Source organism: Scyliorhinus canicula, chromosome 10, assembly GCF_902713615.1.
Source record: "Scyliorhinus canicula chromosome 10, sScyCan1.1, whole genome shotgun sequence".
In the NCBI taxonomy this organism is placed as follows: domain Eukaryota; kingdom Metazoa; phylum Chordata; class Chondrichthyes; order Carcharhiniformes; family Scyliorhinidae; genus Scyliorhinus; species Scyliorhinus canicula.
Window position 1 is genome coordinate 170,230,180 of NC_052155.1, and position 23,181 is coordinate 170,253,360.

General features: G+C 48.1%; 1 long non-coding RNA gene across 1 annotated transcript in view; it reads right to left on the bottom strand.

Moving 5' to 3' along the window:
* Positions 1-16,751: 16,751 nt before the first annotated feature.
* Positions 16,752-23,181, bottom strand: part of LOC119972967 — a 39,351-nt gene continuing 32,921 nt past the window's right edge. Inside the window, exon 3 of the long non-coding RNA XR_005462202.1 lies at positions 16,752-16,932. This is a non-coding gene — a long non-coding RNA (uncharacterized LOC119972967). The remainder of the gene's footprint in view (positions 16,933-23,181) is intronic.

Below are 23,181 nucleotides of genomic sequence, written 5' to 3' on the forward strand. Positions count from 1 at the left end.
CGGGATTGTTGGGGGAGCGGCATAGCCTGCAGGCTAAGTTTGATTTATTGACCACCAGAAAGGCGGAGACACAGTGGAGGAAGGTGCAAGGAGCGATCTACGAGTATGGGGAGAAGGTGAACAGGATGCTGGCGCATCAGCTTCGCAAGCGGGACGCGGCTAGGGAGATTGGTGGAGTGAAGGATCGGGGTGGGAATGTGGTGCGGCAGGGGGCAGAGGTCAATGGGGTCTTTAGGGACTTCTACAGGGAACTGTACTGGTCGGAGCCGCCGGTGGGGGAGAATTTTGAACAGGCTGCGATTTCCAAGGGTGCAGGAGGAGCAGGTGGAGGGACTGGGGGCGCCGATCGAGTTGGAGGAGCTGGTTAGAGGGATTGGCCACATGCAGTCGGGGAAGGCGCCGGGACCGGATGGGTTCCCGGTTGAATTTTATAAAAAATACGCGGACCTGTTGGGCCCCCTGTTGGTTCGGACCTTTAACGAGGCATGGGAGGGGGGAGTTTTGCCCCCGACGATGTCACGGGCGCTGATTTCCCTGATCCTGAAGCGAGATAAGGACCCCTTGCAGTGTGGATCATATAGGCCAATTTCACTGCTGAATGTGGACGGCAAGTTGCTGGCGAAGATCTTGGCCATTAGAATAGAGGACTGCGTGCCGGGGGTGATACATGAAGATCAGACGGGATTTGTGAAGGGGAGGCAGCTGAACACTAACGTGCGAAGGCTGCTAAATGTGATAATGATGCCGGCGGCAGAAGGAGAGGCGGAGATTGTGGTGGCATTGGATGCGGAGAAGGCTTTCGATAGGGTTGAGTGGGGGTACTTGTGGGAGGTGTTAGAGAGGTTCGAGTTTGGGGAGGGTTTTATTAAATGGGTGAGGTTGCTGTACGAGGCCCTGATGGCGAGTGTAGCGACAAATGGGAGGTGGTCCGAGTACTTCAGGCTCTACCGTGGGACGAGGCAGGGGTGTCCCCTGTCCCCCTTGCTTTTTGCGTTGGCAATTGAGCCTCTGGCCATGGCGCTCAGGGAGTCGGGGAGGTGGAGGGGTCTGGTGCGGGGTGGGGAGCAGCACCGAGTGTCGCTGTATACAGATGACTTGCTGCTGTATGTAGCAGACCCGGTGGGGGGAATGCCGGAGGTGATGGAGATTCTTGCTGAGTTTGGGAGTTTCTCGGGCTATAAGTTGAACCTGGGCAAGAGCGAGCTGTTTGTTGTACACCCCGGAGATCAGGAGGAGGGGATTGGTAGGCTCCCGCTAAAAAGGGCAGTGAGGAGTTTTAGGTACCTGGGGGTTCAGGTGGCCAGGAGTTGGGGGACTTTGCATAAGCTTAATTTTACTAGGTTGATGGAGCAGATGGAGGAGGAGTTTAAAAGGTGGGACATGCTGCCGCTGTCGTTGGCGGGTGGAGTACAGTCCGTTAAAATGACGGTGCTCCCGAGGTTTTTGTTTTTGTTTCAGTGCCTCCCCATCCTTATTCCGAGGGCTTTTTTTAGGAGGGTGAATAGCAGCATCATGGGATTTGTTTGGGCGCATGGGACTCCGAGGGTGAGGAGGGTCTTTTTGGAGCGGGGCAGGGATAGAGGGGGGCTGGCACTGCCCAACCTCTCTGGGTACAATTGGGCGGCTAATGTCTCGATGATATGCAAGCGGGTAATGGATGGGGAGGGGGCAGTATGGAAACGGATGGAGATGGCGTCCTGCGGAGGCACGAGCCTGAAGGCACTGGTAACGGCGCCGTTGCCGCTCCATCCAACGAGGTACACTACGAGCCCGGTGGTGGCGGCTACCCTCAAGATTTGGGGCAGTGGAGGCGACACAGGGGGGAGCACGATGGAGGCCCCGCTGCAGGGGAACCACCGGTTTGTCCCAGGGAACATTGATGGCGGGTTCCTGGGGTGGCACAGGGCGGGCATAAGGAAGTTGGGAGACCTGTTCATTGACGGGAGGTTTGCGAGCGTGGGTGAGCTGGAGGAGAAGTTTGAGCTCCCCCGGGGAATATGTTCAGGTACCTTCAGGTCAAGGCATTTGCTAGGCAGCAGGTGGAGGGGTTCCCTTCGCTGCCCCCGCGGGGGGTAAGGGATAGGGTGCTTTCGGGGGTGTGGGTCGGGGATGGGAAGGTGTCTGACATCTACCAGGTGATGCAGGAGGTGGAGGAGGCGTCGGTAGAGGAGCTGAAGGCTAAGTGGGAAGTGGAGCTGGGGGAGCAGATTGAGGAGGGGACATGTGCGGACGCCCTGGAGAGGGTGAACTCCTCCTCTTCATGTGCGAGGCTTAGCCTCATCCAGTTCAAGGTACTGCACAGGGCTCATATGTCCGGGACAAGGATGAGCAGGTATTTTGGGGATGAGGACATGCCCAACCATGCCCATGCGAACCATGCCCATATGTTTTGGGCATGCCCAGCACTGGGGGAATTCTGGCAGGGGGTGGCGAGAACGGTGTCGAGAGTGGTAGGGTCCAGGGTCAAGCCAGGCTGGGGACTCGCGATATTTGGGGTTGGGGTGGAGCCGGGAGTGCAGGAGGCGAAAGAGGCCGGTGTTTTGGCCTTTGCGTCCCTAGTAGCCCAGCGGAGGATCTTGTTGCAATGGAAGGATGCGAGACCCCCAAGCGTGGAGACCTGGATCAATGACATGGCGGGATTCATTAAGCTGGAGAAGGTCGAATTCGCCCTGAGGGGGTCGGTACAAGGGTTCTTTAGGCGGTGGCAGCCTTTCCTCGACTTTCTGGCTCAAAGATAGGGAACTAGGTCAGTGGCAGCAGCAACCCAAGGGGGGGGGGGGGGGGCATTGTTTAAGTTAATTTAATTTATTGTTAATTTATTTTGTTGTTTATTGGGTTTGGGACGGGTGGGGGTGTTTGTTACATGCGTTGTTATGGATGCCGGGGGGTGTTTATTATTGTTATTGTTATTATTATTAATGTTCTGCTGTTATACATTTTTCAAAAATCTCAATAAAAATTATTTTTTTTTAAAATGGAGAATTCCACCCATAGTTAGATTTGGTGTATGTTGCTTTCAAGAAATGGGACAAGGGAATCATTAATGGCCATTAATTAATGATCCAAAAATTGGATGCTACATGATTGCTCTGCTGACTTCCTCTGATCCCCTGCTCTATCATCCTCACCAAGGGAGGCTGCCAGCAGGAAAGTAATTTTGAGCCTCATGTGTGCATATAAAATGTATGTAAATAAATTACCTGTATATTTTTGATGGAATCACACAAGAGAGGCGGCATAACTTTACCTTGGGGTGGGCAAGAAATTGTTTCTGATACACACTGCTGGCTGTATACACCCTTTACATTCCAGGACTTTCTGTTGTAAACTACCAGGAGTGTAAGTATGCTCATCCTTATATATGTGTAAGAATTCTATCCAAATCGCAGAATATGTAATTTGCTGTATTTTCTGTCATTTGCACCATCGCAACATTGGATACCAACATTGTTGTTTAGTCCTTGACATTCAATGTCGCTTTGATAAAGGAGAAGCGGATTTAAATTTACAGCCGAGACAACCTGTGGAATTTATGTCAGGGTTACGGGTATAAATTTTGAAAATATAAAAGTTTTCCCCCTGAATGTTGCTGGTTGAACCGAGGCAAACACTTACTTTGGCTGTGGCAGACCTCATAGGCCCATCAATCTTCACTTCAACTCCTTCAGCAGAGGCCTGGTAACCCACATTAAGTATGTAAGTGACCCCAAGGCCAGAAGGTCATTCCATGCCAGGGATAAATTCTGGTGGTGGTAGAGGTTGTACCATGTTGAAGATCTGCTCTAATTCCACAAAAGCAAAATCCTACCCCAATGCGCATATATATAAATTCACAAGAAATATTAAAATAGGTCATGGCAGATTTTATAAATTTGTGTTCCCCATGAAAGCTTTGGAAATACGTATCAGGATTTTCAGGATAGCCAGAGGCCCCCATTACCTGACTTCATGACCCCTGTGCCGGGTTGCCTTTAGTGGGACTGGAAGATCGTGCTGGTGGGAGGGGCAGGAACATTCAGCCCTTCTCACTGAATGTATCTTTGCTGAATATTATAAAACATCTCCTTAAGTGCCTCCCACTGCATTTGTACTGCCTTACACCCTAACCAAATTTCCTTGTTCATTTTAGCCAGCTCTGTCTTCGCACACTCATAATTGCTCTTATTTAATTTTAAAACTCTAGTCTTAGACCCACTCTTCTCTGCCTCAAACTGAATGTGAAATTCAATCACATTGTGGCCACTGCTACCTCTGGGCTCCTTCACTATGAGACCATTAATTAATATTGTGTTGCTGCACATTACCAGGTCCAGAATAATCTGCTCTCTCATTGGCTGTACAACACACTGCTCTAAGAAACTGTCCCAAAAACACGGAATTAACTCACCTTCCAGGCTATCCTTGCCAATCTGATTTGTGCAATCTATATGTACATTAAAGTCACCCATGATTATCAGTGTACCTTTGTCACAGGCCCCATTATTTCTTCTGGCCTACCTGTCCTAAAGTGTGGTTACTGCCGCCTGCCATGCTTGACGCCACCTTTAAGAAGTGGAGACAGGGGGCGGGATTCTCTCAGCCTGGAGTCGGGCCCGAAAATCCCCGCGACCGGTGCGAATTGCGCCATGCCGCCCCGATGCCGGCACGGGATTCTCCACAGAATGCAGAATCGGTGCCATTGGTGCCGCCGTGGTTGGCGCGGCGCCGGTCGGGGGCCGCTCTACGCTGCCGACCATCGTAAAAACGTCGAGTCCTGCTCTCAGCCGGCGGGACCTCAACGTGGAAGGCCAGCGCTTTGAAGGAAGCCACTGCGCATGCGTGCGTTGGCGCTGGTGTCACTGCACATGCGCGGATCCCGCGGTGCCCAGTTCGTGCCGGGATCAGCAGCTGGAGCGGCGTGAACCGCTCCAGTGCCGTGCTGGCCCCTTTTGCGGGCCAGAATTAGTTGGTGCCCTTGGTTTCCTGTCCTTCCAAAATATCTTGTGCCCTTGAACATTCAAGACCCAGCCATTGTCATCTTGCAGGCTACATTAGTAGGGGATGCAAGTCATACCTATGGTTTCCAACGACATGCTCCCTGTTGGTGCTACTCCTTGCTGGGAACACGATACATCATCTCTTGTAGCAATGGCATTCATGGGATAAAAAGTGAATTCAATTTCCTGGGAGATTAGTATTTCAGTTGTCAAAGGTCCTTTTGGGCAGCAATCAGTCTCCACAGATTTCAATTATTTCTGAAATTAACATTAATTAACTAGAAACCTCAAGCATGTTTTTAACTCTGAAACCCACCAACGTTTTCAATAATCCACGTTTTTACTGAAAATAGAACAGCAGAGGGACATTTCAACTGACTGCATTTAGTAATCATATACTTTTGCCCAACAGTATATTTCAAGGCCTGGTTCTCCAAGGGACTCCAACAGGGGACTTGCAGGTCACATCAACTGTGTTTGTGGCCAGCGGCCAAAGTAGAGCTTCACAGTAGGTCGCTAGAAAATTAGAGGTGGAAAAACTAAGATTTCTTCCTCCTTGGAAAACTCTAAAGTGGAATGAAAAGATGAGGAGACGTGTAGAGGACGGCAAATGGCTGCCCCAGCACCGGTCAAGCCGGGAAGGCATTATCAGCCAGTGCCTTGTTTTTAAAAGGAATCTGGATGCTTCTGTGTATAATTTGGGAGGCAGGGAATAATTCTAGTGTAACTATAATAGTGGTGACAAGCCATGACACAAAAGATGTAGCTGGGAAATTAGAGCTCTGAACTTAAACATAGAACATACACTTAAAGAAGTTCTGTTGGTAGCATGGAGCCAACAAATCGGTAACAGTGGTTGAAATTTGGCAAGCATCTCTTTGTGGCCTATGTGCTGTCCAATGCATTTTATAGGAAAGAAAACATGCAGCTTTTGGCAGACTTTGTTGGTGTTCAGCGTGAATCTCATTATACATGCAGAATATCGGTTATTTTGTCTCACAAAGGATTTCATGTTGATCCTTCCTATACTCACAGACACATAGAAGCAGGGTTATTAAGATTGAAGCAATTTCTATTTTTCTATTGTAGAATTTTTGTTTTTTTCCGAAGTAAAAGTTTTGTTTTCTACATGTTCCTGAGTGACAATATGCGTACGTTTGGCCTGAATCTTTGCTCGCAGGTCAGTTGTGCAGAGTCGGGACATCACACTGCTCCGCAAACCTGACCTGGCAGAAAGTGCCCTGGAAGTTGAGATTTTAATTCCAGGATGGTCACGTTCTCTGGGAGTTGGACCAGCTGACCTGGGAATGAGAGCAGATGCTGCTGGATGTGGGGGGGGGGGGGGGGGGGGGGGGCTGTCTAGACAGAATGCCTGCTTTGATTCACCTCTGCTTCGTCAAAGATTTTTTAAAAATGCATTGAAGCAAAAAACACCGTTCCAACCCTCACTCTTCACATGGCCGCACCTCCCCCCAGACACTCCACATGTCCAATCCGTGTCAACCCATGCTACTCCATGCCCTGTACTCAACCTATTGGCATCTTATACCCCTATGTGTGCCCCCTGCCACCCCATGGCCCTTTTCAGCCCTGTGCCACCTTAGTATCAGCTTTGTGCCAATCTATGCCCTGCTGTATATTACCCTTTATCCTTATACCTACCATGTCGACTCTAAGAGTACCCACTGTGGGCAGACCTCAGGAGCCATGCTGAGATTAAATAAAATAAAGTTCGAAGTGCCTAGTGCAGACTTTAGTTTTTAAAAGCACTTTCATTCATATAAACCCATTCACTGCATTTACATTCCTTTAACTACATGCTCCCTTTTTAGAACAGAACACACAATTCATTCAAATGCCTGATCTCATATAAAAACAGGTATTGGATTTCATAGTGCCACTTCAAAGCTTCCATAACCATTTGGAGCTGTCTATCAAACTGTGAAATGGAAGGCACCCCGTTTCCATAATGGAACTGTGAATGTAGCACAAATCCAGTAATGATATCCCTCAGGTTTACATCAGCAGACATAGTAGAACAGCAAGCAATGTTATTTATTTATTTTTTTTCTTTTATTTTTTTCTTTTATAAATTTAGAGTACCCAATTCATTTTTTCCAATTAAGGAGCAATTTAGCCTGGCCAATCCACCTACCCTGCACATCTTTGGGTTGCGGGGGCGAAACCCATGCAGACACGGGGAGAATGTGCAAACCCCACATGGACAGTGACCCAGAGCCGGGATCGAACCTGGGACCTCAGCGCCGTGAGGCAACAGGGTTAACCCACTGCGCCACCGAGCTGCCCAGCAATGTTATTTTTAATACTCCACACATATTTTTTCAAATATTTAAAGGGCAGAAGTTTTAAAGTCCCCTTGACAGCTTGACAGCTGCTTTTGGCAGATTTTATAATTCCTCTTGACAGTTCTCTTGATAGTTCCAATTAGTTTAATGCACCATTTACAAACATTCAAGTCCACTTTTACCCACCAAAAGGTGTCCTGGGACCACACCATACCTCTCCAAAGGGATGCTCCACCTCTCCAAAAGGCCCTGCAAAGTTTAGACCTACTCCGACCGGATCGAATCAGCATACATCGGGTTTCTCACCTTTAGTTAATGAAAATCAGACAAGACTGGAAGAAGCTGTTGTTTCATATAGGCAGCTGTCTCTGTGAAATGTGCATGCCCGAATCCTGACCTGGTGCTGCGTTTGGGAGTGGAACTTCCATATTTCGGCCTCCTCTGACATTTCCGCACTCCGTCGTCGTTCTCTGTCTTTCAACATTTTGGTTACCACGGGTTTTATTTGTAGCTGCAAATTAAATTCGAAAGCTGGGAGTTCCTTTGGGTTTCTAATCTAGCTGAGCAATTTAGATAAAGGCGGATAAATTCATGGACGAAGCAATGGAGCAGATGTGGGAGAAAATGCAGGTACATATTCTTGCTTACATTGATGGACCAGAGCAGACTTTGCAGAGAATCTCAGAGGAGACCCAGTTACGGTGCCTCCGGTCCATAAAGGAAGTTGTTGTGGAGCAATGATAATAGCTCTAAGCTGACCTGTAGGCAGTTTTGAAAATAGTGATGGCTGTTCTTGTAGCCATATTGTTATCATTGCATTAAACTTTTATATGACCAGGTCACACCGAGCCAAAGTTTTTCCTGTGGAAAGGGATCAATTAGCTGGACAGACATACTGGGTAGTATGCTTCCTAAGCATGCAAATCTCATAGACAGCACCCTTGTGGCCAGCCTGCATCACTCTTTTCCTTAATCTATTACAATACATGCACTGTTACTTTGCAGCACACGTAACAAGGTTTGTTTATGATCGTGCAATCATGCAGTCATGTGGTGTTAGCTCAGTTGTTTAGAGTGAGGATCAGAATAAACCAACAGTATGGGTTTGATTCCTGTTCAGCCAAGGTGGATTTTGGATTTGCCTCTTCACCCTGCCCCTGAGAGTGGAAAATATTAGAACCACCACAGACAAAAAAACTACCAAGTAAATAGCTGCAGAGGGGGCATGAGGTCTGTGAGAGAGAGAGGGGAGGGGGGGGGGGGGGGACCATTTTGTCTGACATGGCAACTCACTGGACACAGGTAATCTGGGTGAAGGGGCAGTGGATCCTCACCTCTGCCGCGCAGACCAACCTCGTTGTCAGTGACCGCTCCCTCCTCGGCCAACCACACGGTCTGCAGGGTCCGTTCCTCATAGGGGGTGAGGGCTCTGATGTCCGGAACCCTGCCACCTGTCTGGGCCCTTTCCCGCCTGCTTATGGGCCAACTTCTCCTGAGGAAACAGCATTGCATATGCTCGAGACATCAGGGGAGTCTATAGCAGGTGGCATGTGTGGGCACCGTTCCTGGGCATGGAAGGGTTGTACTGGTGGGTGACAGGGTGTGCTAGGGCACAAGCGCGGTGATAAGCTGGGAAGGGGTGCGAGCATTTAACTGCCGACAGAGGGTGGCAGGTGGGACTGATGCCAGGCGACCAATCGTAAGCCAGTCAACCACAAAGCTGCCCAAAGGTCAAACTGACAGCAGATCAATGATTGGAGGAGCAGCAGGCTTGAGGAAGGCAGAACTGCTTCTTCTGTGACTGATCCCGCTGCTCCCACTTGTCTACTGGCCTTCAAAATTATTCAGGTAACGTTCCGTGCATATAGCTTATTTACTTTTTTTAATCAATTACTCCGGGATTTATGAATTCAGTTCATGGTTGGGGGGGAGGGGGGGGGGGGGGGGAAGGAAACAAGGGTGCATTTAGAGTAGTAAGGCCAGGGGAGAGGGGGTGGAGGTAGGCGTGGAGAGAGACAGTGAGTGAGTGTGAGAGGGAGGGTTTGAGGGCCTCCGATGATAATTACGTCGGTCATGGTGAGCTGGAAACGGCTGCAAGGTTAGTAGGTGGACGTGTGCAGGGCTGAGAGGCAGAGCAGCAAAGATGCCTTGCCTCTCAGATTTTGCAGATATCCTTTGGTGGTTTAAGCAGCTGGAATCAAAATTAGTTTGTTTAAAGTTTCAGTGTAAACCTGTCAGTTTGTGATTTCAAGCGAATCATGCAAATAATTGTGTATTTGAACATAAAATGTACATTAAAAGAAAACTAATATTCTTGAGGCACCAGAGGCACGCAGAGCGGCGTTTCAGTTGGCCTAATTGTTTGTACACCTATTATAAATCATTAGGGTTTTCAGCAGCATCACGTTCATTGGCCTAAAAACCACCATGCAGCACTTTCACACAAGAAATTACCACATGGATAAGAGGCAGGTAATAGGAGCAGAGCAGGAGCAGGCATTCTACAGTCAGGGTACTGTTATAATCTTGTGCGTTGCGATGTGGTAATATCATAGGGCCAGAAACCCAGGCCAATGCTCTGGGGACATGGGTTCAAATCCATCCAGCTCAGAGAATTTGGAATGAAATGCAATTAATACAATCGAGCATGGAAGGCTAGTTTTGGTAATGGTTACCATGGCAACTCTCACTGATTGTTGGAAAAACCCAGCTGGTTCACTAATGTCCTGTTGGGAAGGGAATTTACGATGCTTCCCAGGGCTGACCGACATGTGCCTCCAGAACCCACGTGATTGAACATAAGAACTAGGAGCAGGAGTAGGCCATCTGGCCCCTCGAGCCTGCTCCACCATTCAACGAGATCACGGCTGATCTTTTGTGGGCTCAGCTCCACTTTCCGGCCCGAACACCATAACCCTTAATCCCTTTATTCTTCAAAAAACTATCTATCTCTATCTTAAAAACATTTAAGGAAGGAGCCTCAACTGCTTCACTGGGCAAGGAATTCCATAGATTCACTACCCTTTGGGTGAAGAAGTTCCTCCTAAACTCAGTCCTAAATCTACTTCCCCTTATTTTGAGGCTATGCCCCCTAGTTCTGCTTTCACCCGCCAGTGGAAACAACCTGCCCGCATCTATCCTATCTATTCCCTTCATTTTTTTTTTTTTTTTAAATAAATTTAGAGTACCCAATTATTTTTTCCAATTAAGGGGCAATTTAGCGTAGCCAATCCACCTATCCTGCACATCTTTGGGTTGTGGGGGTGAAACCCACGCAGACACGGGGAGAATGTGCAAACTCCTCACGGACAGTGACCCAGGGCCGGGATTCGAACCCGGGTCCTCAGCGCCGTAGGCAGCAATGCTAACCACTGTGCCACCGTGCCGCCCTCTATTCCCTTCATAATTTTATATGTTTCTATAAGATCCCCCCTCATCCTTCTAAATTCCAATGAGTACGGTCCCAGTCTACTCAACCTCTCCTCGTAATACAACCCCTTCAGCTCTGGGATTAACCTAGTGAATCTCCTCTGCACACCCTCCAGTGCCAGTGCTTCCTTCTCAGGTAAGGAGACCAAAACTGAACACAATACTCCAGGTGTGGCCTCACTAACACCGTATACAATTGCAGCATAACCTCCCTAGTCTTAAACTCCATCCCTCGAGCAATGAAGGACAAAACTCCATTTGCCTTCTTAATCACCTGTTGCACCTGTAAACCACCTTTTTGCGACTCATGCACACCCATACCCAGGTCTCTCTGCACAGCAGCATGTTTTAATATTTTATCATTTAAATAATAATCCCGTTTGCTGTTATTCCTACCAAAATGGATAACCTCACATTTGTAATTGACACTTAACTTTCACAAGGAATGACCGAGCAATCTATTCAGTTCAAGGGCAATTAGGGATGGGCAACAAAGTCCCCGCCGGCTGCACCAATACACCCTCGGGAATGGCCTGGAAAACCATGGGCACGCGTTCACATCGACTTTGCCGGCCCATTTCAGGGAGCGACATTCCTCGTGATGGTGGACGCCCCCTCAAAGTGGCTAGAGGTGCACAAAGTGCAGACCGTGACCTTGAACACAACAGTAGACAGGCTGTGACACACTTTCAGCACCCATGGTATTCCTGTTGGTGTCGGATAACGGGGCTGCTTTCACCAGCAAGGGGTTTGAAGCATATATGGCCGTAAACGGTATTCGACATGTATGGATTGCCCCTTATCACCCAGCATCGAGCGGTTTGGCTGAGAGGGTGGTCCAAACTTTCAAGAGGGCGATGAAAAAGCTGGCCACTGGGTCTTGGGAGACACGACTGGCCCAGTTTCTATTCGGCTACCAGACAACTCCGCTCCCCCACTCCATAACAAGACAGGTGTGGCAGCAGCAGAGTTACCGATGGGACGTCGGCTCCCGACCTGCCTCAGCCTGGTCATCACGGACATCGGTGCTTGGGTCCAGGTTGGCGCTCGCAGCAATGCGAGTTCAAACTGGGGGGTGCAGTGTACGTGTGCAATTTTGGAGCTGGCACCACATGGGTCCTGGGCTTGGTCCTCCGGGCCATGGGCCAGTTTCGTACTCGGTCCAAGCGCAGGGACATGAACCAAGCTACCACCTGGACCATATCTGCCGCTGCACGTGAGAGCCCCAGAACAGACACGCCAGTCCAGGTCAGCGCAGGGTCCCCGTCATTGTCTAGAATGCCACGCTGGTCTCTGTCCCCTCGCCTGTCGAAGCCCGAGACCCTGAGATACCTGACGCCTCATTGGAAGATTCCAATGCCAACTCGGACATGGATATTGGCCTGCCCGCCTTGGTCATCTAGCCGCCAGTAACGCCGACGCTGTCGCTGGCCATGCAGCCCCCTCCTCGATGACCAAGGTCAGGCAGGGTGGCATTTCGGGGAGAGGAGTTATAGTCTTTCATAGTTTTGTGCACACTGTAATAAACCTATCGTTAATTCCTACCCAACCGCATGTTCCTGTTGACTCTCCCATTCGGGTTCTACAAGTCCCAACACAGCAGATGGTGAAATTATAAATCAGTAAAAATTTGAATTTAAAAGTCCAATGATGACCATCAAACCATTATTAATTGTTGCAAAACACCCCGAGAACCATAGAATTCCTACAGGACAGAAGGAGGCCATTTGGCCCATCGAGTCTGTACCAACCCTCGGAAAGAGCACCCTACCTAGGCCCACTTCCCTGTAACCCCACCACACCTTTGAATACATTATGGCCAATCACCTAACCTGCACAACCTTGGACTGTGGGAGGAAATCGGAGCACCCGGAAGAAACCCAGGTAGACGGAGAGAAAATTCAAACTCCTCACCGACAGTCACCCAAGGCCGTAATTGAATCCAGGTCCCTGTGCTGTGAGGCAGCAGTGCTAATCGATCTCCCACCAAAACATTAGCAGTAGACTGTTAGACCCACTGAAGAAAAGTCATGAATGATTATTTTGAACCATTTACTGCCTTTCCTCTGTGGGGCAGTTGAAGAAGTTAAAAGGTGACCAAGTGAACAACATTTACAAAAATTTCAGAACCACTTTAATTTTAATTGTGAAATCAAAATGAAGTCTATTATAAAATATGTCAAAAGCTCTAACGTGACAAAAGGAGATGAGCTAAATCTGCAAATGGTTGATCTGGTGACACCAAACTTGGGTTTCAAAATCACGAAGGTTGTAGGAGCAATGAGAAGCTGAAAGAATTTAGGATATCTACAGTTATTAGTGTCTTCAACAGATACATTCTCCTGTCACCCATCAGGTTCACTAATGTCCTTTAGGGAAGGAAATCTGCCGTCCTTACCTACCATCTGACCATCATGTTCCTCCAGATCCAGAGCAATGTGGTTGCTTTTCAATGCTCTCTGAAATGGCCTAGCAAGCCACTCGGTTCAAGGGCAATCAGAGGTGGGCAGCAAATGCTGGCCCGGCCAGCGATGCACATATCCCATGATGGAATAAAAAATACTTGGAAGTCATGGGTTCCACGACGTATCGTTGGTGGGTGACCTCTGATTGACCCGTCCCGACATTTGAAGATCCAAGCACCATTTTTAAAGGCTGTCCCAGCACACGGATAGCAAACCAAGACACAATGTTCATCGAGGTGCATTCCCCCGGGCACCACCCTGGCATCAAACTGGCACTACACTGGCACTACCCTCTCCCCCAGGAGGCCTCCACTCACCTCTGAACTCCCCCGGGAGTACTGCTCAGCAGGTGCATGCCTTCTGAGACCAGTCATGCTTCACTCCATTCTGACATCACACCGCCGTGGATGTATTATTTGAAGTGGGGGGGGGGGGGGGGTTGATGCCGGTATGGGGGCCTGATAGTTATATGTTTGTTTATTATAATGAGGTTCCCGACATTGGGCGTTGGGAAACGCGGTCTGTCCCTGATGGGGGGGGGGGGGGACAATCGCTTGTTGGTTTGCCGTCGTTCTGAAACACGACTTTGGTTTTCTTGTGATAATTTCCGCTGCTGTCTGCGAGCTCGCTCGACACAAATGGGAACGGAAATCCCGGCCAACATGTGTAATTCCGTGCGAGATTGACTAACATATATTTACACATATTTTGAAAGTAATTTCTTCTCCGATCCCGGAAATGCGGACGTGCTGGATGTGCGGGGCATTTAAACTCCCTGTTTGTTTGTTTTTTACCGGCTTGAATTCATGTGCCGCACTGAACCGCATGTTTTAAAAATCCAGGGACAGCACTAACTTAGTCGACGTGCCGGGATGTAAGGCAAGTTTTCATAGATCATTGAGCATAGAATTTACAGTGAAGAAGGAGACCATTCGGCCCATCAAGTCTGCACCGGCCTTTGGAAAGAGCACCCTACCTAATCCCACACCTCTGGCTTCTTAAAATCCTTGAACCTATTTGGAGGCTTTGCGATCATGAGAGAAGAGTCAGGCTACATCACTGCCTGACGAGAAAGCAAATCAATTAGGCATCCCAAAGAGTGAACAGACAAAGGATATCCCCAAATAATGAGGAGATGTGTGCCACGACATTGCACTTCAGCAGTTTCTGCTTTCGGACTTTGAGCTTGTACAATTATAAATTGTTATGTAGGGCAGCAGGGTGGTGCAGTGGTTAGCATTGCTGCCTAGGACCCAGGTTCGAATCCCGGCTCTGAGTCACTACCTGTGTGGAGTTTGCACATTCTCCCCGTGTCTGTGTGGGTTTCGCCCCCACAACCCAAAGATGTGCAGGGGAGGTGGATTGGCCATGCTAAATTGCCCCTTAATTGGAAAAAATAATTGGGTACTCTAAAAAAAATTTTAAATTAAAAAAATAAATTGTTGTCTAAACCCTCTCTCCCTCCTCATCTCACACCCCCCCCCCCCTCTCCCCTTCCCCCTCCCCTTCCCACCCCTTTATAAATAGACAGAAATTCTGTGTTTATGTGGGAAAATCTATTTTATTGACTATTGTGTTTAAGTGAGAAAACATATTTTATTGCAATAAATTTGTAACGGTTGAGGTTGTTATAACATAAAATGTCATTGTTCAGCTGGAAACTTTAACTGGTTTCAAAGTTTGGTATTTATAAAATTCTTTTTGGTAATAACTGCTTTCTATCAAACTTTACAATCTTCTACAAATGTCTTACTGAAACATCAAATCGCAACATTTAATTATGAGATAATTATGAATGAATGAGATAATTGAAGTCAACATGGCAGAAACATAACACGGTGGCACACTGGTTAGCACCCAGGGACCCGTGTTCAATTCGGACCTTGGGTGACTGTGTGGTGTTTGCACATTCGTCCTGTGTCTGGATGGGTTTCTTCTGGGTTCGGATTCTTCCCATAGTCCAAACATATGCAGGTTAGGTAGATTGGCCATGCTAAATTGCCCCTTTAATATCCAAAGGTTAGATAGGGCGGGGGGCATAGGCCTGGGTAGGGTGCTCTTTCGGAGCAATGATGCAGACTCAATGGGCCGAATGACTTTCTTCTGCATTGCAGTGATTCCATGATTCTTTCAACACAAATCCAAAAAATATCAGTTGTTACAAGGACAGTGACAGCAAAAAACCCTGGGGTGCTTTCAAAATCCTATGACCACAATCTAAATCAAAACATATGAACACTTTTAAGCATAATAACATAATGCAGATGTAAATAGTTTCATGGGTTTAAAACAAATAACAAAACTTATGTTCACTAATAAATAATAATCACTTTTAATCATAAAATTAAAAATTGCTGTCAAAGAACCAATAACAGCAATGCCTTTAAGAAAGAAAGAGCAAAAAAAAATTTAAAAAACTTCCACGTACCTTTAAAACACTTGTTAAACATGTTGCCTGTTGTCTTCAATGTAAATCTGCAGTTTAAATGCCTGCGCTCAATGGGCCTTCCCGTAGCTGCTGAGTCACAAGGGGGCGTAGTTACATTCAAACTGCACTGCACTGGAGCCTGCACAGACACGTCATGCTCGAGCCTGCGCGGACTGTCACGCTGGAGCCTGCGCAGACTGTGATGCTGGAGCCTGCACGGACTGTCACGCTGGAGCCTGCACAGACACGTCATGCTCGAGCCTGCACGGACTGTCACGCTGGAGCCTGCACAGACACGTCATGCTCGAGCCTGCACGGACTGTCACGCTGGAGCCTGCACAGACACGTCATGCTCGAGCCTGCGTGGACTGTCACGCTGGAGCCTGCACAGACACGTCATGCTCGAGCCTGCGCGGACTGTCACGCTGGAGCCTGCGCAGACTGTGACGCTGGAGCCTGCACGGACTGTCACGCTGGAGCCTGCGCAGATTGTCATGCTGGAGCCATTAAAACCCGAGACTGACATGTTGAAAAATTAAATGAAGTGACAAAGATTACAAAGTGACTGTTTTGCGTAGAAGCTTGACCCGACCCCATGAGAAAATAATTTTTAAATATTATACACAGTACTTTGACTTCACAAGTTGCCTCTGCACCCCCGATGCTGACTCATTCCCATCTGTGGAGAGAGAATGAAGCAAAATGTCTTGTGTCTGGATGCCTCTTTGTCAAAGCAGCCTCGAAATGTTAGCTCCATTCTCTCTCCACAGATGCTGTCAGACCTGCTGGGATTGTCCAGCATTTTCTGTTTTTGGGTTTCAGATCCCAGCATCCGCACCAATTTGCTTTAATAACAGGACTCCAACCTCCCAATATGGGAATTCCCATCATCCAAGCAGGAGTAGGGCAGCACGGTGGCTCCGTGGTTAGCACTGCTGCCTCACGGCACCGAGGTCCCAGGTTCGATCCCGGCTCTGGGTCACTGTCCGTGTGGAGTTTGCCCATTCTCCCCGTGTTTGCGTGGGTTTCACCCCCACAACCCAAAAAGATGTGCAGAGTAGGTGGATTGGCCACTCTAAATTGCCCCTTAATTGGAAAAAATGAATTGGGTACTCTAAATGTATTTATTTTTAAAATCCAAGCAGGGGTTGTTCAGGGCAGCGTCCTGGCTCCGACCATATTCAGCTGCTGAATCAATAGCCTTCCCTCCATCATAAATTTGCTGATGATTGAAAGTGTTCCGTTCCATTCGCAATCCCTCAGGTAATGAAGCAATCTCGATTTCCATGTCTTATAAAACATTCGCTCTGCTTACTGTTCTTTTGAAGCTGCGAATTACAAGAGAACAAATTGATGACTCACCTCAAAAATGACGAATTTATTTGCATCCACAGTTAGGGATTTGAAATGATTAGTGGAAAAGTAAAATGGTGAGAGGAAAAGATCACAGAATTTTAAGATTGAGAAAAGAAAATAAAACAAGCTGTTTTGTTATTTTACTTCCAGCAAGTGAATGCTTCCCAGCAAATAGAGTATAAAAATCTATAAATGCTTCAGCAATACCTTGCAATATGATGCTTCAATATGCGGCCAACTAACAGCACAATGACCCGCGGTGACTTTTCCTATCGATTGCAGATAAGGGCAATGCATTAGACAGAATCTACTTGGACTTCAGAAAGGCTTTTGATAAGGTCCCACATGGTAGACGGACAGCGAAGGTTGGAACCGATGGGATACAAGGAAATGTGGCAAATTGGATCCAGAATTGGCTGAGTGGCAGGAAGCAGAGAGTGACGGTCGGGGGGTGTTTTTTTTTACTGGAAACTTGTGTCCAGTAAGGTCCTGCAGGGAAATAGTCTGGGGGCCCTTGTTGTTTGTGGTTTATATATATGATTTAGACATGAATCTAGGAGGTTTGATCAGTAAATCACGAGTGATACGAAGATTGGCGGGGTGGTAAATAGTGAGGAGGATAGCCTCCGATTACAGGAGAATATAGACGGGCCGATCAGATGGGGCTGATCAGTGGCACGTGCGATTCAATATGGATAAGTGAGAGGTGATGCACTTGGGCAGGGCAAACAAGGAAAGGGAATTCATGGTGAACGACAGGTCCCTGGGAAGCACCACGGATCAGAGGGACCTTGGTCTGTGCTGCTACCCCCCCCCCCCTCAAACACCCCCGCCCCCCGAGGTCAGCGACACCTCGCTATGAGGTCACCAAATGACCTCCTTTCGTACCCCTTTTCAGGCCCCGCCTCCTTGGCAGTGCCAATCTGGAATTGCCCTGCCGTGTATTCAACCACCTGGGAGCTGCAATGGGCTCAGAGCCGTCCGGCGTGGTCATCACGTCTGATTTCTGGTGTGGAAAACAGTAATGATTCCCATTGGCTTCTCGCTGCATCAACGGGGATGTGGCGGGGAGAGGCGGGGAGAATACAGGGAGCGGGGAGAAACCAATTTCAAGCAGTCCCAAAATATTTAAATCATGATTTACATATCAATGTTCGGTGCCCGGCACAAATCCCGGTTCCTGCTATTCTCCCGACATAGTGGTATTTGCGCTGCCGCATACCATTCGGAGAATCGTCCCTGATACCTATTTTTCTGTCCTGCATTCCCTTCGACTGTCTCACTGTCACACATCTATCATTGTTTTTTTTTGGTTCTTCCTAGTGACGTAATCTTCAAATTGTTATATTTTGGCTGCTGTATTGTTTGTTTCAGATCAATTAATGTCCTTATAAGCTTTGCCAACTTTCTAGGCGGGGGAGAATGTTATGACCACATCTATTTGAACTTCTAATCAAGTTGGATCTAAGCATATTATTCACAAGCGCTCTAGCAATCATAGAATACTCTTAGCAATATTTCTCAAGCATCCAACTTAAGTTACCTTTACCCAGTCATGGATTATCAAACACCCACGATTAATTGTAGCCAAACCCACGTCAAAAAACTGTTTATTTATTCTTTTAACTCATTAACAGATATGTTTTCTAATTATCCTAATAGGCATTTAATGTAAGGGTCCTTCCTGATGATTGCCTTTCTTCCCCTTTCTTTATTTTTGCTGTTATCATTTGGATCCATATGGATGTTTAATGGATCTGTAAACCGAGCCGAGGAAATGAGGAATTCAAAAGTTACAAATCACTGTGCTAGCTTTCAGAGAGCAGAACTCAGACATTTTGGCACCCGGGAGATCTGTGGAACTTGGTTTGATTGGTTGGCTGTTGGCCAATGAATTGTCCAAAAGGTCGTATTCTGCCTGGGAACAGGCGGTGATCGGATCCTGCCTGAGTGGGATGGTTTTCAGAGAGGCAGGGGAAACAGTTGGAGTTCTGGACGCTCAGAGGAAAGAAGCTGCTCTTTCTCTCCCTCATGTTTTCTCTAGAAACGTTGCATTGTTGTACACTGCATGAATCTATAGTGAAAACTCAAACTGAAAGCTTAAGGTGAAGGAAGGTGTGCTATAACACAACGATCTGAAACAAAGGGCTGGATTCTCCGATTTGAAGACTATGTTCTGACGCCGGTGTGGGAACAGTGGTGTTTTGCGCCAGAAATAACGGCGCAACAGCTGCACCGATCCTCCATCTGGTGTAGGGGTAGCAGCCGCGCAGCATCAAGCCCCCGGCTTTACCTGCGGATACGGCGGAGAATTGCCACGTCCGTGGCCATGCATGTGCACGGCGGTGGCCTGTGGCAGCCGTGCCATGCAACATGGTGCCGGCTGTGCACCGACCCCGCCTGCCAAATACTGTCCCCCAGTCACCCCCTCGCCACCCCGAGAACACTGCCCACCAGTGCCCCCTAGCCCCCGCCAAAGCCCCCCTGCTCGTGGAACGGTTCCCCCCTCTTGACTCTGACGGGGTCCACAAAATAAATACCATGAATGAACCATGCCAACGGGAACTCGGCCTCACCGGGGGCAGAGCATAAGAGGCGGCCTCAGGTGACGTCCTGAGGCTGTCCATATGGCATGCGGAGTACTCCCCATGTACGCCATATTTGAGGTGGCGCAGCATCGCAAAAGTAGTACCGCCCCCGATTTCGGCACAAATAGGGATTCTCCGGCCGATCGCCGAACACGATTTCAGTGTCACCGATCGGAGAATCCCGCCCACGGACTCTATCGTTTTACTTATTAATTTCACCCCTCTCTGCCCGTCTGAGTTTGTTTGTCTTGTCTGTGTGGGTGTGTGTGTGTGTTTGTGTGTGTGTGTGTGTGTGAGTGTGTGTGTGTGAGTATGTGTGTGTGCGTGTGTGTGTGTGAGTATGTGTGTGTGCGTGTGTGTGTGAGTGCGTGTGTCTGTGAGTTTGTGTGTGTGTGATTGTGTGTGTCAGTGAGTGTGTGTCTGTGAGCGTGTGTGTGTTTGTGAGTGTGTGCCTGTGAGTGTGTGTTTGTGTGTGTGAGAGAGTGTGTGTGTGTATCTGTGAGTGTGTGTGTGAGTGTGTGTGTGTCTGTGACTGTGTGTTTGTGTGTGAGCGTGTGTGTCTGTGAGTGTGTGTGTCTGTGACTGTGTGTTTGTGTGTGAGTGTGTGTGTCTGTGAGTGTGAGTGTGTGTGTCTGAGTGTGTGTCTGTGTGTGTCTGTGAGTGTGTGTGTATGTGTGTGAGTGTGTGTCTGTAAGTGTGTGTGTGTGTGTCTGTGAGCGTGTATCTGTGAGTGTGTGTATGTGTGTGAGTGTGTGTCTCTGAGTATATGTGTGAGTGTGTGTGCCTGTGAGTGTGTGTCTGTGTCTGTGAGTGTGAGTGTGTGTCTGTGAGAGTGTGTGTCTGTGAGTGTGAGTGTGTGTTTGTGAGTGTGTGTTTGTGAGTGTGTGTTTGTGTGTGTGTGCCTGTGAGTGTGTGTGTATGTGTGTGAATGTGTGTCTGTGAGTATGTGTGTGAGTGTGTGTGCGTCTGTGAGTATGTCAGTGTGTGTCTGTGAGTGTGTGTGTGGGAGTGTGTGTGTGAGTGTGTGTGTCTGTCAGTGTGTGTCTGTGAATGTGTGTCTGTGAGTGTGTGAGTGTGTGTGTCTGTGAGTGTGTCTGTGAGTGTGTGTATGTGTTTGTGAGTGAGTGTGTTAGTGTGTGTCTGTGAGTGTGTGTGAGTGTGTGTGTGAGTGTGTGAGTGTGTGTGTCTGTGAGTGTGTGTTTGTGTGTGTGTGTCTGTGAGTGTGTGTGTGTATGTGTGTGTGTGTGTCTGTGAGTGTGTGTGTGTATGTGTGTGTGTGTGCCTGTGAGTATGTGTGTGAGTGTGTGTGTCTGCGAGTGTGTGTGTATGTGTCTGTAAGTGTGTGTGTGTGTCTGTGAGTATGTGTGTGAGTGTGTGTGTGTGTGTCTGCGAGTGTGTGTCTCTGTGTGTGTATGTGTCTGTAAGTGCGTGTGTATGTGTGTGAGTGTGTGTCTGTGAGTGTGTATCTGTGAGTGTGTGTGTCTGTGAGTGTGTGTGTCTGTGAGTGTGTGTGTCTGTGAGTGTGTGTGTGAGTGTGTCTGTGAATATGTGTGTGTGCGTCTGTGAGTGTGTGTGTGAGTGTGTGTGTGTGTCTGTGAGTGTGTGTGGGAGTGTGTGTGTGAAAGTGTGTGAGTGTGTGTGTCTGTGAGTGTGTGTGTGTGTGAGTGTGTGTCTGTGAATGTGTGTCTGTGAGTGTGTGTGTGTCTGTGAGTGTGTGTGTGTGTCTGTGAGTGTGTGTGTGAAGAGGGTGGGGGCAAGTTCAAGTGGGGGATTAGCAATAAGGTAATAGTTAACCAGTTGGAAATGCTGCATATTTAATTATATTTCTTATAAATAAAAAGTAATTATGTTTAAATTTACAAACCTAGTGACTGTAATTATTGGGTAACTAAGGCTCGGAATTGTCTGCACTCTAGCCCTAGTAACAGAAGAAAATATTCTTACTGTGTTTTCATAATCAGTTTATTACTAACCTAGTTATAACTGACAGACGTATTGATTGGCATTTCCCACCTATAGGTCACCTCACTCAATGAGACCTAACCTCACCTTTATCTGTACTGTAACCCAAAACTATTAGCATTCATAAGTATGTGCAACTTGAGCAACAGATTATGATGTAGATAATGAACATCATAATATATTGTAGAGAAAGCTACAGTTTACCATGTAACCAATAAATTGTCAACTTAAATACTTTCCAGCTCTCCTTTTATCCTTCTCCATCTTGTGGGTAATTCTTACAAAACATTATTTTTCTCTAGCTCTTAATTGTCCGAATCCAAATTTTGTATCCCCTTTATTTTAATTTGACCTCCACTCACCTTTGCCAGCATGTTTAATTCTATCCTGATTGTTTTAAAGTTGTTTTCTCTGTGGAGTGTGTGGCAGTGCTTTCATGATTTAAAAACGTTGGGCGCGATTCTCCGCTCCCCACGCCGGGTGGGAGAATCGCGGGAGGGCCGGGCGACTCATTTCACGCCCCCCTGGAGCCCCCCGCGATTCTCCCACCCCCTGCTTGGAAGAATCAATGCTCGCCGTTTTTCACGGCGACCGGCGATTCTCCGACCCGGATGGGCCGAGCGGCCTGCCGTTCGCGACCGTTTCATGACGGCGGCAACCACACCTGGTCACTGCCATCGTGAACATGGGTGCCAAAGGCCCGTTTGAAGCTTGTGAGGGGCGGAGAGGGGAGTGAGCACTACGGCCGTGCTCGGGAGGGGACTGGCCCGCGATCGGTGCCCACCGATCGTCGGGCCGGCATCTCAAAGCGACGCACTCTATCCCCTTCGCCTGATCCGGCACCCCGCAAGATCACGCCGCCACGCCTTGCGGGGCAGCGGAGGGGAAGATGGCCACTGCGCATGCGCGGGTTTGAGCCGTCAGCCGCGCATGCGCGGGTTGGAGCCGGCCAACCTGCGCATGCACGGCTGACGTCACATAGGCCCCGCCGTCGCGTCATTCTCGGCGCGCCGCCTTGACGCAAGCATCAAGGCCCAGCAGCCGAGAGTTACGGAGGGCCGCTCCTAGCCCCCCGGGTGGGAGTGAATACAGTGAGAGGAGTGGCCTCCGAGGCCGTCGTGAAACTCGGCCGAGTTCACGACGGCCTTCCCGATTTTTCTCGGGAGCGGAGAATTCAGCCCGTTGTCTCACGCTTATTTGTTAAATGGTGGTTATTGTATTTTGTTGGAAATCCCATGTATAATTTTTGTTTGTTTTGTGCTTTATTCCCTTTTCTGTTTGGAGTGTTTTGTTGAAAATCGTTGAAAATTTGAATAAATATATATTTTTTTTTTAAACGTTGTCTCATTCTACTGGCCAACTTAACGTTTCATGTTATGCTGATTATCAAGAAGAACAGAAGTACAGTATAACAACCAGATGTATCTAGCCACTACACTAATAGTCCTGGCTTTAAAATGTTTTTGTTTTTAATATACATTAACCAAACTACCAAAAGTGGTAGCAGCACAGTGGGCAGTGGTTAGCACTGCTGCCCCACGGTGCCGAAGACCCCGGGTCACTGTCCATCTGGAGTTTGCACATCCTCCTATTGTCTGCGTGGGTCTCACCCCCACAAACCCAAGATGTGCAGGTTAGATGGATTGGCCATCCGAAATTGCCTCTTAAACG